A 16,768-nucleotide genomic window follows, 5' to 3' on the forward strand; every position below is an offset into this window, starting at 1 on the left:
TTCTTTTTTTTTTTAGGCTAGGCAACCCTTGGTTGACCTCACAGATTGCAAGGACCTTGTCAACTTACGATCCTTTATTTTTAAATTTTATTTTATTCTTCATGCCTACAGCACCTGGTCTTCCTAGGTGGTCTCTCATCTAAGTACTAACCAGGTCCGACCCTGCTTAGCTTCCAAGATCAGATGAGCTCGGGCTTGTTCAGGGTGGTATGGCCGTAGACCCAAGCAATTCTTTCAGTACCAAATTGGTAAGCTTCCTTGCAGTGCCTGTAGTATTTCAAGAATATTGTTTTGATATTAAAACCTAGATGTAAATGTAAATATGTTTAATTATTCTAAATATTCAGTAAATAAATCAGATGAAATTCTTCATTAATAAATAATGAAATTGGTATGAAAATGTCCTAAGAACACACTGTTGTTCTTAAAAAGATAGGAATAGCAATTAGTGAGTATTTGGATGAACTTAGAAGAACAGGATGATATGTTTCTACTTGCCATGTGGTGTTGTGTGATCTTAAATGCCAGCATTGTTATAAATATAGTGATCCCATAAATATATCTAAGGCAGGCTTGGGGCTTTGGCCTGTTGGCCAGTGGTATACCTGGAAAACTGACCTTCCATTCACCTCATCTCACAGTAAACTCAGAAACATTTGGGGTTGTCACCAATCATACCTGTCCACTGGAAGGTACTAATCTAAGACTCTAAAACAGAGATTGGAAGAAACAGCATACTGCCAAATTCAGTCTTTTGGCTATATTTTTACTTTTCTATTTTCTATAACTATTCCAATATTTTCTTACCTTTCTAATTAAAGTTTATACTCTTAAGTAAAGGGAGTAAAAACAAGAGGGTTTAAATCACCTTTAGAAATAGCAAGTGGAAGTATCTTAAAATGATCTCAGTATAAGCAGGTAACTTTATAGGGGCCAAAACCCAAGAAATTTGGTGCAGTCACTGGGAGAGCTTCTAGTTGTCTTGCTATTCACAGTAGTCTTCAAGCTCTTTAACTGTTTTCTTACCTTACATACTGGAAGTTAAAGGAGCATAAATCCTTTGCTTGTCCTTATTGAGATCTTTCAGAAATTAAATCTCCTTCATATTTAATCACCCTTGTGGTGATTAAAATTTCTCTTAGAAACTGTTGTATTAAGGTAGGGAAAGTACATAAGATTCAATTTCTATTTATATCATATGCAGCTTTTGTTTATTATAAATGGAAATGGTTTTCAAGAAAGGCTCCATTATTTTCTTTTAAGTGTAATATAATGAACTCAGTCCTTCCATTTTAATTTTAAAAATCAACTTTCTACTTATTACTTTTCCATTACCGATAAAGGGGTTTCTTTTTCTTAAAATTCCATTGAATATTTAGAGATTTTCATTTGGATTCTGCTTTCATTATTCATTTATTTGACACATTTTTTATGTTATTATATCATACATAAGTACTTTGGGGTTAGCAAAGCAAATTCAGAAATAATCTTTCTGTAGGGATCTTCTATAAAGTTAAGAAAACAACACATGATCTCAAGTTTTGTCAGTTTGAAAGCAGCTAGACCTGACTTCGTATCCAAACTCTAACTGAAAAGTCCTATGCTCTACCATGCCCACAGTCTTCCCCTAAAATATAGACCTCACTTTAAAAAGTAGGAAAATATTGAAATAGCTGATGAGAAAAGAAAGGTAAAAATATGGTTAAGAGACTTTGGGATTTGAAATGTGCTGTTTCTTTCGATCTCTATGGGGCTCAAGATGGGTATTTGGAAGTTAAGATTTATGATGTACTTTATATTATGTTTCTGTAACCAATATATGTGTTGTGGAAATAATTTGATGCTTTTAGTTCTTGAAATATTTCTTCTTAAATAAATCCATTCAGTCCATTAACCATAGTTAATGTTTTCCCACTGGTTTGTACATGTCATAGCTAAAGACCAATGTAGACTAATGGGGAAGTAGAAAGAAAAATTAGTACATTCATGAATTATTCTCTGTTCTCACTTTAGACAAGTTAATTTTCCTTAAATTATCAGGTTCTGTTTTAATCATAGGCCATTTGTGGTTATCAAGAAATAAATGTTTATATGTTTGGTCTTCACGGTTTTTACATTTCAATTTGTCCTTTAACACCCTATTACAAAACAGTCAATGTGGGAATCAAAATTCTAAAACATGGATAATTCTTTCTTAAGTTATAAAAATTTTCTCCCAATGAATATTGAACTAAGAGTTGATAAAGACTACTCTGTTAAATTAATATTCAAATGCTATAATTGCATTAAGAGGATGACTCTTGTTTTCAGAGTAATAATATTAGTAATTAAAGAGCACATATGTCATAGCATCCTGGGTGGGTAATTCAAACTTCATCCTAAAATAGCCACACACACAAAAAGCCCCACCCAAGATTACTTTTTTTTTTTTTTAACCTTTCATTTTTTAGGACCAGATAGTAAAGGATATGGTGTAACCTGTAGTTTCTTTGGATTCTCTAGTACTATGAATGAAGAAAAGAAATTGCTTAAATAAAGAAATAAATAGCCTAGATTTATAAACTCTGTTATTTCATTGATTTCACCAATTTAAAGCAACTTTGCTGACAGTACTTTATTGTAACTTCATCACTTGTCTTTCACATATATGACATATATTTATGAATTAAAAAGAATTTAAAATTACCTTAGAAATTGATTCTTTTTATTACAAAATTAAAACTTAATAGATCAAACTGAAGTACCCTTTGATTATTCCCCTCTCCAATGCCTCCTATCTCAGTCCTTTCTCATAAATAGTCATTATTAACAATATAATGTATATGCTTACAGACTTTTCTCCATGGGGTAGAAAAGATATCTATGTGTGTATATATTTTAGCACAAATGATGTCTATGTTATTTCACTTAAAGATCTGGCTTAGGCACTTTTTCATGTCAATACATATAAGTCCACTTCATTTTAGAAAAGTGCAATGTAGTCTTCCATAGAAAGGGTACACAATTTTTTTTTAGCCATTCCTGTTTTTTAAAGTTAGGTTGATTTGAATTTTTTACTGTTACAAATAACATTGAAATGAAAATCCTTGTCCTTGCTCCTTTGGCATATGGTATAAGTGTCTCTCTTGGGTGGATATGAACAGTAGAGCTTTGGGTGATGGTTTATGCAAAATGACCTCTTTAGTGGCTGAACTTGTACCTACATTCCCTCCAGCTGTGTATAAGTATACTCACTGATTTTGATTTCTTCTGTTAAAGTGAGGTTGAAAACAAGTTTATATAAATCTTGACCATTTTTAGTATTTCTTCTGTGAATTACCAGTTTATATCCTTGGCCCATTTTTCAATTACATTATTTTCCTTCTTTTATTTAAATGAACTATTAATTCTTATCCTTTGTTGTTTATGTTGCTTGTCCTATAACTTTTCATTTATTTATTTAATTTTTAATTTAAAAATTTAAAATTGCAGTTGGCATACAATATTATACTACTTTCAGGTATACAACATAGTGATTAGACATTTATATAATTTATGAAAGGATCACCCCAATAATTCTAGTACCTATCTGACATCATGCATAGTTATTATATTATCGACTATGCTATACTTTATATCCCCATGACTATTTTGTAACTACCAATTTGTACTCCTTAATCTCTTCCCTTTTTTCCACCCACACCCACAATAACCTCCCATCTGGCAACCCTCAAAATGTTCTCTGTATCTATGAGTTTGTTTCTGTTTTGTTTGTTTGTTTATTTTGTTCTTTAGATTCCACATGTAAGTGAAATCATATGGCATTTGTCTTTCTCTGTCTGACTTACTCTACTTAGCACAATACCCTCTAGGTCTACTCATGTTGCATATGCAAGCTTTAATTCTTTAAAAAAAATTTTATGGCCGAGTAATATTTCATTGTATATAGACACCATTTCTTCTTTATCCATTTCTCCATTAATGGACACCCAGGTCTCCCCCATATCTGGGCTATGGTAAACACTGCTACAATGAGCATATGGATGCACATGTCCCTTCAAAATAGTATTTTGGGTTTCTTCAGATAAATACTCAGAAGTGATTTTACTGAGTCCTTCTTTTTCTCTTGTTATAGCCTTTGGTTTAAAGTCTATTTTGTCTGGTATAAGTATTGCTACCTCAGCTTTTCTTTTTTTTTTCATTTCCATTTTTATAAGATATATGTTTTCATCCCTTTATTTTCAGTCTGTGGTTTTTTTTTAATCTAAAGTGAGTCTCTCGTAGGCAGCATATGTAAGGATCTTGTTTTTTTAGCCATTTGGCCACCCTATGTCTTTTGATTGGAACATTTAATCCATTTACATTTAAAATAATCGTCGATAGATAAATACTGATTGTCATTCTATTATTTATATTATTGATCTCTTCTTCTCCTTCTCTTTATGCCTTTAAGATTCCCTCTTTGTCTTTAGTGTTGAAATGTCTTGCGGTGGGCTTCTTTGGGTTCATCTTGTTTGGGACTCACTGCTTTTCCTGGACTTGTATGTCTAGTTCCTTCCCAGGTAAGGGAAGTTTTCCATCATTATTTCTTCAAATGGGTTCTCAATCCCTTGCTCACTCTATTCTCCTTCTGCTATGCCTATGATGCGAATACTGGTACACTTGATGTTTTTGCAGAGGCCCCTTAAACTATCCTCATTTTTTTGAATTTCTTTTTTTGTTGCTGTTCTGATTGGGTGTTTTCTGCTACCTTATTTTCTAAAAAGCTGATTTGATCCTCTGCTTCATGTAATCTAGTATTGATTCCCTCTAGTATATTCTTCATTTCAGTTATTATATAATTTATTACTGACTTTTTTTTATGTCTTCTATCTCCAGTTTTGTATTTTCTATCTCTTTGTTAAAATTCTCACTGAGTTCATCTACCCTTCCCCTAAGTTCAATGAGCATCCTTATAACCAGTGTTTCAAACTGCATCTGATAGATTGTCTTCATTTTGTTTAGTTCTTTTTCTGGAGCTTATTCTAGCCTTTCATCGGGACATGTTTCTTTGTCTCCCCATTTTGGATCTCTCCTTTTGTTTGTAAGGCTGCTATGTCTATCAGTCTTCGTAGAGAGGCCTTATGTGATAGGTGTTTTGTGGGGCCCAGTGGTGCAGTCTTCCTTGGTCACCTGAGCCAGGTGCTCCAACTATGTTCCTTGTGTGTGTTGTGTGTGCCTTTATGTTGTTGAGCTTTGGTTGCTGTTTGCATGTCAGTGGGAGGGATTGACCCTTGGGCTGATTGGTCATGAGGACTAGCCAGAGACTACAGTGGAAAAGTTGTTGTGCAGGGGCTAATCCTATGGAAGAGGATTCACTTTAGCAGGGCTCTGGTGCCTTCTTAGTTTGCCCCTTGGGTGTATTGCCCTCAGATGCAGCCCTGGGTGGTGCTCTGGCTTAGTCGAAGCTGGCCACTGGGCATGCAAGCCCTAGGGCCTCCTGTGAGGGGCTCTGCCACGGGCTAAGTTCAAACGCGGCCTTTGCCCTACCCCAGTCTACCTGGCATAAGCTGCCAAGCACTTTGCAAATGGCTGCTACCCATTCTAGGCTTGAAGATGCCTTGAGAGGCCAAGGTGTGAATTGAGGCTGGCTACCACTAGTGCTGGGCTTGGGACTGCTCAGCAAGAGATATGAGACACTCTAAGGACAGATGATGCTTGTTTGGGGTTTATGAACCTTTGAGAGAATTTAGGAAAGTTTGCAGCATGAGCCAAGATGAACCGTTTCTATGGAAAAACCACTGGAAGCTGCTTGGATGGACCTGCAAGTTGTGTAGGGAGGGATCTCAGGGAATCACCAGGGTGGGGCAACCAGTGTTATCCAGGTTGATGGAGACTCAGCTATGGCAACTGCCTGTGTCTGCATGCTGGGAGTGGGGAGGGCTTAACAAAGAAACAATGGATTGTACCAACACTTCTGTCTAGGAGAGAGCTGCCTCTCCAGCCCTCATCCTGAATCTAGACAATTCAGTTTCTCCCCGAATGTCCCAGTGCATTTCAAGCTGCTGCCCCAGTGATGGAGCTCAGAGCAAGGGAGTTTGTCAGCCAGTAAGTCCATTTGTGGGTCCTTTAAGAGGAATATTTGGAACTCTCGCAGCACTCTGTTTCACCTAGCCAGAAACTCCACTGGTTTTCACAGCCAGAGTTGTGAGGACTTTAAAAATTTTTTTTAATTTAACAATTAGAATTGATATTCAATATTATTTTATATTAGTTTCAGGTGTATAGTATATATAGTATAGTAGTTTGAATTTAGTGTGGGGACTTCTCTTCCCAGCACTGGAACCCAGGACTGGGAAGCCTGATGTGGGGCTGAGACCCCTCACTCTTCAGGGGTGGGGATCTTCCGCAGCCAAGGTATTCCTCCCAATTTTTAACCACCACACATGGATCTGGGACCAGCCCGTTTTGTGTCTCCACACCTCTAACCAGTCTCAAGGTATGCTTCTTTATGTCTTTAGTTGTAGAACTTCAGCTAGACCTCAGGTAATTTTCAATGATGGTTTTGCTGTAGTTTAGTTGTAATTTTGATGTGGTCATGAGGGGAGGGAAGCATAGTATTTACCTCTGCCATATTGACCTGAAGCTGCCTTTGACACATATTTAGATAGCTTAGTAGCTTCTCATTTTACATTATGTTTGTTTAAAATATGAACTTCTTAAAAATCATATGATATCATTTATATGTGAGATATAAACCTAAAAGTAACAAATGAACAGGACAAACAGAGATTCATGGACATGGACAATGGACTAGTGTTTACCAAAGGGTAGAGGGGAGTGGGGAGGAGGAAGGTAGATGAGGGAAAAAAATTAAATCATTTCTTCAATTAAAAAACTTAGTTAAAAAAATACTCGGAAGTGGAATTGCTGGGTCAAAAAACTAACTAAATAAATAAAATATGAATTTCTTTTTTATAAAGAATGGGGAACAGTTGCTGACAAATTTCTGTGGGCCTGGTAATTTTATGGGGACTGAATATTTAAATACTATTTAAAATTTTTTTCTGCTTTTGTTGGATTGATTTAATTTTCTTCTACTTTTTTTCTCTAAAGGTGTAGAAATTATGAATTGTATTTGTGTTTTTCTAGCAATTGCTTTTTAATTTTAACATATGCAACTAGATATATATTTTTATTAATATCCAATTAGCGTCTCTCTACAGTCATCGAACAAAAGAAAATCTATATGCTTTAATTTTACTTGAAGCATGCCCTTTCATTACCATTTCCTCCCATGTTAACATTATTTGGCCTTTTAGTACTACATTGTTATTTTAAAAATTATCATATTTTGCTTTAAAAAACACTTAACTAGGATTGATGATGTAATTTAATGCATTTCTTTGTTCATCGTCGCTTCTCAGAGCTTCTTTATTATTATATTTATTTTTATTTTGAATGATATAATTATTTTAAAGAGTTATTGTAGATGGCAAACTTACTGGTTCCTTCATGTTTCAGTGTCATACTTTAATGATAGTTTAGCTGGGTATAAAATTACAGTTTTAATATTTTTTTCTTGCTCCTTTTGTTTCATTCACATATTGTAAAGAGATTCTCTGTAGATCTTTTTTTTTTTTCTTTAAGATTTTAGGATTTGTTTCCTTTATCTTCATCTTCTGAAATGATTATATAATGTCTAGGAGTGGGTTTAAAAATTTTATCTTACTCAACACTTGGTTAGTCCTTAAATCACAGCTAATCTATGTATTATCTTCTTTTATTATCCTTAATAACTCTTTTAGTAACTCCAATTACATGGGTGATCGAATGTTTAGGTCTGTTTTACATGATTCCTAACTTTTATTTTATATTTTATATCTCTTCATCATTTTTTATTGCATTCTGGAAAAACTTCAGCTCAATATTCCAATTTAGCAATTTGTTCTTTGATTATGTCCATTCTGTTATTTAACCCACTTATTGAGTATTCGATTTCAATAATCAAAATTTTAATAGTTGTATGCTTCAGAACCTCAGGATAGGGTTTAAAAATAAGTTTAACAGACCATTTTTCAGGACTGCCTTTTATAGTTGTGTATGTTGTTTACTGTATGAAGGCACTAGCAAGGAGGTAGGTGAAAACCGATCATTTTCTATAGCTTTAATTTCCTCTCAAGTATCTCTGTGGATATGTATTATACTTATTCTACAGTTTCATTCTTGCTTCTTTATTAATTTTGATTCTTAGATGTCAGTTCCTCATTTTTTAAAAAACAAAGAACTCTGTTTTTTCTTTTTATTGGTACTGGCTTTCTTCCAATGAGTAGTGATTCCTGAGTGTTTTCTCTTGTAGCTGAGATTCCTTGTTAGGTTGTTTTTTGTTTGTTTTATGTGTTCTTAGAGCTTCTTAGAGAGAGGGCTGGTTTTACTGTGGAAGCTTGTATTTCAGTATGATTTCAAGAGCATGTATAAGAGAAGGGGCTGCCACTGGGCAGGTTGCCTCAGGGGCTAACTTCTGTGGCTGAAGGGATGTCTCACTTCTCTTGAGTAGTTCCAGCCACCCATGGCATCCAGGATGCTGCTTTGTTTTTTTGACCTAAGTTCTCCTACCCACTGCTTCCAGCTGGAGGCATCAAATCCTGTTTCTGTTCTTTGACTCAAAATGTGGCCTATGTTGGTGGAGGGAATGTTGGTAGGGGTGCAGACTTCAGCTTTCTTGGCTGTTCTTGCTGTTGTCCTCTAACAATCACACTGTCTGTCATCCCCAGCTTTCCTCTTATCCTTGGTATCCATTCCTAACATTTTTGGCAGCACTCTCCTGTACTTCTTTTGAGCTGTGGTTTTAAATCTTCATTCTAATCCCATCTGCTTTTTGTCTTACAGTGTTTTCTCAAAGTTTACGGTCCTTCAAAGGTTGATATCATTTTCCAGTTATATGGATTTTAAAAATTCTTTGTAAATTTTAAGTGTTTGCAGTGGGAAGAGGAGACTAAAATCTATTCCCACTCTACCGTCTTGAAATGGAAATCTGTGTATGTATGCTTCAGAACCTCAGGAGAGAGTTTAAAAATAAGTTTAACAGACCAGTTTTCAGGACTGCCATTTATGGTTGTGTATGTTGTTTACTGTATGAAGGCACTAGCAAGAAGATAGGTGAGAACTGAAATTAAGCTCACTGTTTTTCACTACACTGTGTATCCTGGCAAAGGAAAGCTGTTGGTAGGTAGGAGATGTCCTTTCTCCCAATTTACATAATGACATCCTATGGGTCAGCAGTGGCTCTGGTCATTTGAGCTTTAAATTACATTATGTATGGTGATGTTTCCATGGGTGTATACTTATGTCAACACCCATCAAATTATTCACTTGAAATATAACTAGTTTATTGTACATTAATTATACCTCAATAAAGCTGCAAAATAAAGTTAAAAAAGTAAAAGAAATTACATTATGCAAGTAGCAAAGTAGGAAAATATTCTATTGGCTTTAAAGGATAAATTATGAAGCTTTTTATTTTATAAATTTGTTGATATAATATATAAAAGCTCTACTTTAGCTGACAAAAATTGTGAAAGAATGATGGTTAACAGAAAAGATGGTTAACAGAAAAGATGGTTAACAAGAGATAGTAACTGGATGTTAATAATCTTTTATGAGAAAAAAAAAAAGTAGTGTAGTTAACAACCCGCCTTGGGTATCTCAGGGAAAGTCCTAGGTAAAGGACTTTCTGTACTGTCCAGAATAGTACCCACTAGCCACATGTGGCTATTCAAATTGAAATTAATTAATATAAAATAAAATTAAAATTCAGTACTTCAATCATACTAGTTGCATCTCAAGTGCTCAGTACTCCATACTAGTGGCTACTGTACCAGACAGCACAGTTATAGACCATTTCTATCATTACAGAAAGGAGATGAACTAGATAATCTCTTAATTTAGGTTTTTTACATCCCAATAGTTTTAACTCTGTAGATTACTAGTACATCAAATATGAGCCTAGATTCTAATTGTCAGATTGCCTAATAGGAAATGGAGTATGGAAATATATTGAGTACAGAGGAGATATTCAGTAATTGATAAAATTATTGGTGAATGGATATATGAGCGGTTACATGTAGAAAGAGTAGCAGTGAATTCCCACTGTATTCATTCATCCACTCATTAATTCAACAGGATTTATGAAGTGCCTACCATGTGCTCAGTACTGCTTTAGGTGCTTGGGATATGTGAGTAAACTGAACAGACAAAGATCTTTTCCCTTGTCGAACTTATGTGCCAGAGGTGGGGGATATTATAAATAATAAGCATAATAAATAAGTCAGTCATATCTCAAATTTAGGGCAATAAGTGTTATGAAAAAATATAAAGCAGAATAAGATCAATCAGGAGTACTGGGTGTAGGTAGAGAAATGAGGATTATAATTTTAAATAGGGTGGTCAGGATATGCCTTACTAGGGTGATATTTGGTAAAGACTTGAAAGAGGTGGGGTATAAACAATGTGAATATCAGGGCAAAAAACAGTCTAGGCAGAGAAAACAGCCTGGGCACAGGCCTAACTCCAGGGCATGAGTGTCATGTTTGAAAAATAGAAAGATGTGTGACTGGAGCAGTGATCAAAGAGGGTAGTTGGAGAAGAGGTCTGAGAAGCAACAGACTGACATATCAAGGAGGGTCTTGTAGGTCATTTTGACTTTTACTTTGAGAGAGTATGAAGCAGAGAGGATTCATGATCTGACTGAAGTTTTAAAAAGGCTCAGTCTAGCTTCTGTGTTAAGAAGACAGTAATAGGACAAGGATGGAAGGAAGAAGAGCAGTGGAAGCTGTTGCAATATCCAGGTGGAAGATAATGGTGGCTAGGTCTAGGGTGGTTGCAATGGTCATGGTGGGAGATGGTCAAATCCTGGTATTTTATAAGTACAACTATAAAATTTCTGGATAGATTTGATGTGGATGTTGGAGAAAGAGAGTAGTCAGGTATGCCTCCAAAGTTTTCAGATTAGCAACAAGAAGGATGGAGTCACCATAAACAGAAATAGGAAGGGCCGAAGAGGAGCAATTTAAGGGAAAGAGCAGGAATCGAGTTGGACATGTTGAATTTAGGATGTCTGTTAAAGAAATTGAGTAGGCTGCTGGATATGCAAGTACAGATTTAAGAGAACAATCTAGGAGAGAAATAGTGTTATTGATAGGTAAGCAGATATGGTCTCTGTTAACAAACTGCATGTTTTTGTATATGAGAAGGTGTGAATTTGGCTGATTATGAGGTGAAATAAAAATGTCATCATTTTGTTCTTAGCACGAGTTAGAAGATCTGTCCATAAATTTTGCTTTGCAAACATTCATAAAATGTTTAGACTTTAATTTTTTTTCTTTTTAAAAAGGAGATGTTTCTCTGCAGGCCTGACTGTTCAGGGGTTTTCTGTGATTTTTGCAGAAAGCACTCTACCATTTTTTGTTAATACCAATGCCATGAACATATGCTGGTATTTTTATTCCTTCCAAGTCCCATAATATTTTTAGCAGTTAAACCCAGATTACTGAACTTTAAATAAATTTTATTTATCACTACAACAAAAATAATTTCTTTTTAAGTCATAGGAAAAAATTTTTTCTATTAATTTGAAAGACTAAAATAAGTAAACATAAGTATTTTAGCATCAGGCCTGATTCCTATAAAAAGTTAATTAAAATTGTGGAACTTTATCATCTTAGAAGGATGACATCAGGGTCTGATGTCTTAGATTCTTAAGGACAGCCCTGGAACCGTCCAATATCTGTGCCAGAATGACTTCTGTGAAGCATAATATTCCTTTTAAATATTTAGACATCATGATAGTTTTCCATGATTTTAATTCATAAAACATGAATTTGAAAAAAGCCACAGAAGCATGGCATTTTTTTTTCCAGCTTTCTCCTCTGTTCTCTACCTTGCTTTTAACCCCTGTTAAATACTCATCAGCCCTAATGTGAAAAACTCAACTAGTACCTTCTTTTAGACCATTTATAAACATCTTTGGATAGCAACATAAAGTCATAAGGAAAAAGTTCATCAACTCTGAGTTAGGGTCATGAAATCTAAAGGAATTAATATGAATTATCTAAAATAGGAAACATTAGATAGCTTATTCTGGGTTTAGGTATGTTGCTTTCATAATGCTTTTAATAATATTTCTCTTTTGTTAAGATTGTTTGGCTATTTTCCAGGTCAAATATATTATAGAGGCCCATGTTATGTACTAGGACACTTGTTTTATGATACCCAGAGCACTATTTAAGTTGTGGAAGCTTCAGAAGAATCATTTGAGTTAACATAGAAAACTCTCATTCAGTCTGTTATTTTTAGCTGATTTGCTTTCTTAATTGAATAATCCCAAACTGGACATTTATATTTAAAAAAAGATATTTGGCTACATTTACACTTGAACATAATTAACTAGTTATTTTTCTTTCTCTTTACTACACCTATTGCCCGCACCCCCCAGTATCTCATATATTTAACAACCAATCCAAATGATACCAGCTTCAGTGTTGAAGTTAGGTTCTGAGGCCTTTTGTAGTGCTAAGTTTGAACCCTTCAGTTTCTGCATTGTAAGGAAGCCCAGAGAATCCCAGGAAAGCTGCCACACAGTTGCAATGGTAGAGTCACCAGCTAAACAGAAGGACATTGACTTAGAACACATAACAGCTTTAAACAAATAATATGCCCATCATGGCATGTACCAACTTAATATAAATCCTGCTAATAACAAAAAATAATTGAAAATAAGACTACATTTTTATTGCTTAAGTCATATATATACATATTGTTATATATATAAATAGCTATGTACAACAGCTGCTTCAAAATATTTCTTTCCTTCCTCACTCTAAACTAAAAAATTCTGTCTAAAACTCAAGCCAAGCCTACTACTCAGTCCCTAAAGATATGAGATACTCAGAAAGGGCAGGTCCATGTGGGCTTCACAGTTGGTAGAGAGGTGAGAAGAGAAGTGATAGGAAGGGTTGTACCAAATATGGGGCATGAACGAGGAGGTTTAAGGCAGTAGGTAGAGAGGTGAGACATACTGCTGGGAAAGGACACTGCCAACAACCTTACCTATACCCTCATTCACTCTGGGGCTGGCTGTGCCTTTGCATAAGCCCCAGACCCCAATTGAAAGTTCTTGTAGTTGCCATTGAGAGAGTTCTCATAGGTACCTTCTGTCACCCCACCTGATCCACAACTTGCCCTCTCTTCCACTGAGCACATGTGTCACATGCACAAACTTTACATTTGGTAAAGTGGTACTCAGTAAGAATTGTTAAGTGTTTGTTTTGCACTAGGTGTGTCCAGGCACCTTAGCGCATACAATCTGGTGATTGCCTAACTTACCACCCCTAAAATCAGAGGGGAAAAAGGGTCTAAAGAAATTAAATAATTGCCTATGTCCCATGGATCTACAATCAAATTTTACGGATGTCCAGAAATGATTCTCCTACTAAATCATGTCTAAAGCTACAAGTTTCCTGAGGGAAATTACATCACAATCAGGACAAACTTCTCAACTGGTTCTGTGTTTTGAGAACAATAGATGTAATTTTTCTCTTTGCTCTAGGAAGGTTTGGGAAAATATTCATAATATTATGTTGAGTAAAAAAAGCCATACGATCTCATTTAAAAATATATATGTAAACATAATTTTAAGCAAACAAAAAATTCCCTGTCCAAGTTAATAAATACCATTCAATGGTGTTAGGGGAGGCAGTTAAAAAATGGATTCTGGAGCCCAACTACCTGGGTTTAAATTCTAGCAGAGCAATACTACACAAGTTACTTAAGTTCTCTGTGCCTCAGATTCTTCATCTTATAATAGGAGTGATAATGGTCTCTTCATAAGGTAGTTCTGATGATTATGCAAGATGATTTAGATTAGAACAATACCTAGCACATAGTAGGGCTGTATGTATTAGCTATTACTATTATAGTTTTTTGTGGGCTGAGGTTCTCTACAGCCCAGGTTTAAAGAGTAGGAGAGACTTTTTTTCTTGGAATTAGATTTGATGAGATGACTATAACAAAGTGAAAGATCAGGAAGGGAGGTCCGTGGGGGGTTATTACTGTAAACCCTACATTACTTATGTGCCCAATATCTTGGCCACAGAAAAATTTGAAAGTACTAAATATGTCTTCGTAAAGCAATTTGTCTGGGCCAGTTCTATTTTTATCAGCATGTCTTAATTCTCTTATAAACAGATCATGTCTACCAAAGCTGAAAAAAATAAAAAGCTATCAAATGTTCTACTTTAACAGATTTTTTTGTAACACCCAGAAAAACGCAGTCTTTTACAGTGTCTTTTGGCCATATCGCCTTGGTCATCTTTGAGATGATATATAAAAAGCCATATAAATATTTTATGGGGCACACAATGGAATCTCAGAAATAGGGGTTGACTTACCATTTCCAAAAAGGGAACTTTTCACCCAAGTATTAAATCAAGCCTTAGTGGAAAATGAAAACCATTATTAATAATTCTGATAATTATTTCCCTTCAAGGTAGCTGAAATTCCAAGGTATTTACTTTGTAAAATAATTTATTGATACCAAATTCTCAACTATAGAAATGATTTAATATCTAACATTACTCCTAGATAAAATTCAGCTGTCTGCTTTAGAATATGAGAGATTTTCCTCAAAGTAATATTGTTTCTTTTTAAAAATATATAAATGTACATAAAATGATCTTAAGTCATTAAAGAGGTATGTAATTGTATGAGCTTTAAAATGACAGAAAGGTGACTTTCTCCAAAGGGTGCTAAATTCTGGGGAGTGTCTTAATCCCTTTTAAATCTTCATATATTTGCTGAGACCTTGCAAGGACATCTTGACGATTTTAGTTGGTTTGATGATGCTTTATACTTCCCGAAGAAGTTGTTGTGGAGACTGAAACAGATACGCGTGGTTCCAACAAAAGACTCCTTAGATATGCTCTAACTTATTGGGCTGGGAGATTTTCTATTGTACTTCAGGTCAAGAGCCAATGGAATGAATTCTGGAGACTTCTTCTCATAGGATCACTGCCATTTGTGCTGGCTATTTTAGGGTCCAAGTGCTTTCCTAAATAAGATGAAAATTGGAGCGAGGAGTCAATAGTATTTCCTTTCTCGAAACAACATTTGATTAGAATTACTTGCAATTACTTGACTTACTTGAAGCGATTAATGTAAATATTTGGGAAAGTTGGCTTCCAGGAAATACATTAGTGCCTTGAGGATTCTGAAAATTATCTTCTAATTCTCTTGGGAATGCAAAGTGTGTGGGTAAACTAAATATTAAGAGACAGAAACTGTTTGACAATTGGAAGGCTGCAATTGAAACTCATCCCTGTTAATTCAGTGTATCAGAAAAAGCACCTGGAAATTATGTGTATGTATAGGAATGTGGACATTAATACAAATAACAATGATAGAGTGGATGTTCCAAGAAGATTAAAAAAATTTTTTAATAAATATTTTTGAATTTATTTTTTAATTGCAGTTGGTATGCAACCTTATTTTATATTAATTTCAGGTATGCAACACAGTGGTCAGACACCTATACAACCCATGAAGTGATCCCCCCATTAAGTCCAGCACACACCTGGCACAACACATAGTTATTATGATGTTGTTGGCAATGTTCCCCATGCTGTAATTTATATCCCCATAACTATTTTATAACTACCAATTTGTATTTCTTCCTCTTTTTTCCTATATCCCTTCCTCTTTTTCACCCAGTCCCCAAACCCCTCCCATCTGGCAACTATCAATTTGTTCTCTGTATGTATGAGTCTCTTTCTGTTTTGTTTGTTTGTTTATTTTGCTCTTCAGAGTCTGCATATAAGTGAAATCATATGGTATTTGTCTTTCTGACTTATTTCACTTAGCATAATACCCTCTAGGTCCTTCCATGTGGTCATAAATGGTAAAATTTCATTTTTTTATGGCAGAGTAATATTCCATTGTATATATGTATGACTTTTTCTTTATCCAATCATCTATTGCTGGGCACTTAGGTTGCTTCCATACCTTGACTTTTGTAAATAACACTGCAATGAATGTAAGGATGCATATATCTTTTCAAATTAGTGCTTTGGATTTCTTCAGATAAATACCTGGAAGTGGAATTGCTGGGCCTTACAGTAGTTCTATTTTTAATTTTTGAGGCACCTTAATACTATTTTCCATAGGGGCAGCATCAATTTGCAGTCCCACAATGTATAGAGTTTCTTTTTCTCCACATCCTAGTCAACACTTGTTTATTGATTTATTGATGATAATCATTCTGATATGTGTGAAGTGATCTCTCATTGTGGTTTTAATTTGCATTTCTCTGGTGATCAGTGACATTGAACATCTTTTCATATGTCTCTTGGCCATCTGTCCTCTTTGGAGAAACGTCTAAGTCCTCTGTCCATTTTTTAATTGTTTTTTTTGTTTTTTTTTTTTTTTTTTTTGGTATTGAGCTATATGAGTTCTTTATAAATTCTGGATATTAACCCCTTTCGAATGCATCATTGGTGAATATCCTCTCCTATTCAGGAGTTTTTCTTTTCGTTTTGTTGATAGTTTTCTGGACAAAAACTTTTAAATTTAGTGTAGTCTCATTTGTTTATTTTTTTCTTTTGTTTCCCTTGTCCAAGAAGGTATAGCAGAAAAAAAAATATTACTAAGAGCACTGTCAGAGAGTTTACTGCCTATGTTTTCCTCTAGGAGTTTTATGGTTTGTGGTATTACAGTTAAGTCTTTAATCCACTTTGAGTTTATTCTTGTGTATGGTGTA

The 16,768-nt window shown here is 34.8% G+C and overlaps 1 protein-coding gene and 1 pseudogene across 2 annotated transcripts in view; one reads left to right on the forward strand and one right to left on the reverse strand.

The window, feature by feature from the left end:
* The window catches only part of FILIP1 (filamin A interacting protein 1), a 179,922-nt gene that overhangs the window by 20,700 nt on the left and 142,454 nt on the right, over positions 1-16,768 (forward strand). The gene's annotated exons all lie outside the window — the stretch shown is intronic.
* Positions 103-221, reverse strand: LOC120595265 (uncharacterized; annotated as a pseudogene).

Source organism: Pteropus medius, unplaced genomic scaffold (genome assembly GCF_902729225.1).
Source record: "Pteropus medius unplaced genomic scaffold, Ma_sr-lr_union100, whole genome shotgun sequence".
Classification (NCBI taxonomy): Eukaryota; Metazoa; Chordata; class Mammalia; order Chiroptera; family Pteropodidae; genus Pteropus; species Pteropus medius.